This window comes from Gekko japonicus, unplaced genomic scaffold, assembly GCF_001447785.1.
Source record: "Gekko japonicus isolate JY-2015 unplaced genomic scaffold, Gekko_japonicus_V1.1 scaffold119, whole genome shotgun sequence".
In the NCBI taxonomy this organism is placed as follows: Eukaryota; Metazoa; Chordata; class Lepidosauria; order Squamata; family Gekkonidae; genus Gekko; species Gekko japonicus.
Window position 1 is genome coordinate 41,082 of NW_015163606.1, and position 1,858 is coordinate 42,939.

Genomic DNA, 1,858 nt, shown 5'->3' on the forward strand with positions numbered 1-1,858 from the left:
AGAAAAGAAGAAACCCACCCGAGATGACCAGACAGACCCACTGCGGAGGACTATATATGTGTGGGTATTCTTCTTGTTTTGTTACAGGATTGACCCACTCACTGCTAAGGACTGTATGCAGGGGTATCCTTGTTGTTATTCTTGAATTAGTTTGTTACTGGGCAGTAAATAAAGAACTGCTTTCTCTCATAAGCTTGTCCTTGCCTGTTGAAATCCGAAAAGCACCATCTGCAAATATGGGTATTACATGCTGTCTTGTTATATATATTACACACTTTTTAGGATACGTATTTGATCCATAAAAAAAGACAGAGCAAATTAATCATCTGACATTACAAGCTTTTCAGCTTTATTATAATATTTGCTCCTGCAAATGTTGTAGAAGCATGCTGCAGGAGGCTAAAACATGGCATCAACAACCCTCACTTAATAATATGTAAATCTTACTAATGCTATCTCAAAATGGTTGTTGCCCAAGCTATTCTAGAAGTGCTTTCTTCCTACACCTCCTGATGGACCCCTTTAGTAGTTCCTGTTACCATTACATCTTCCCCATTTAGAAAATACAAGGGAAGAGCCTTCAAGGACCTCATTTTCCATTCATGCTTTGTTCATGTCACTGTCTTCTCCCCTTCCTTTTCTTTTGGTTCTGCTTCCTCCTACTCGTTCTTTTATTCCCTCACCCTGGCCATTTACCCTCTTGATATTTTTTTCTATTTCTTTTTTTGTTTGTTTTGATATTGTGTGTATGTGTGTGTGCCTGGAACTCATGGTTGACTTCTGGTAACCCCCTAGTGGGGCTTGAATGTTTCAGAGAGGTGGCTTGCTATTGCCTGCCTCTGCGTCCCAGCCCTGGTATTCCTTGGAGGTCTCCTTTCCAAGTTCTTGCCTGGGTCGGCCCTGCTTAGCTTCTGAGATCTGATGAGATCAGGCTTGCCTGGGCTATCCAGGTCAGGGCCCTCCTTTCTATTTCTTCACCCAATCACCTGCTTGTTCTTGTACACCCCTCCCCCCAGTTGCTGGCATTATCCTTTTGCTGTTTTTTCTCCTCCCATTAGCTCTCCTTCTCATAGCCTTTGTGGCATCCCCCCCCCCCCCCCGCCCTCTCCCTGATCCCTCTCCAGTTAACTCCCTCCTTACCTTCTTGCCCAAATGTACTTCAGGTTTGGGGTATCATTTTGCATTGCTCTGCCAATCCAAAGTGCCACCTGATTCCCCTCCTGGTAGTGTGTGCATGGGTGAAGGGGGTTAGCCCTACAATTAAAAAAACAACTTGGGGATCTTTGACGTGGTCTCTGTGCTTCACACCCATGGGATCTAGTGCGCACGCGCTGGATCGATCGGTGCTGTAGCAAGCTCTTTTAACGGATTTTCACGCCCAGACCTCGGGCATGCGCAGGAACCCCACCGTGCATGCCCAGAGGGGTGGGCACGGACATCCCGCCAGTTCCTTTCTTACCGCCGCGTTGGAAAGACCTTTTTCTTCATCGGTCTGATTGGTTTGCGTGTTTTGGCTTTTTGCCTCACGGCTCTTTAGATTTCCCCCCTCAGTTTATTCTTTTTCTTCGTTGTTCTTTGAAAAAACGTTAAAAAAAACAAAAACCTTTTATTTTCTGCTGAGGGGGAGGTTGCCGCTTTACCTCAGTCGGGCCTTTGGGCTACCCCCCCTTCTTTCTTCTTCGTTTTGGTTTTTATGGAGAAGAAGTGGGGCTTTTTTAATAGGTGCAAGGGTTACGGTAGTAAACTTGCTCCTCCTGACCGTCATACCCTTTGCATACTTTGTCTCGGAGAGTCTCATCAACCCGAATCTTGTCGCCACTGTGCTCGCTTTTCAAACCAGACCCGGAAAAACTGCGCT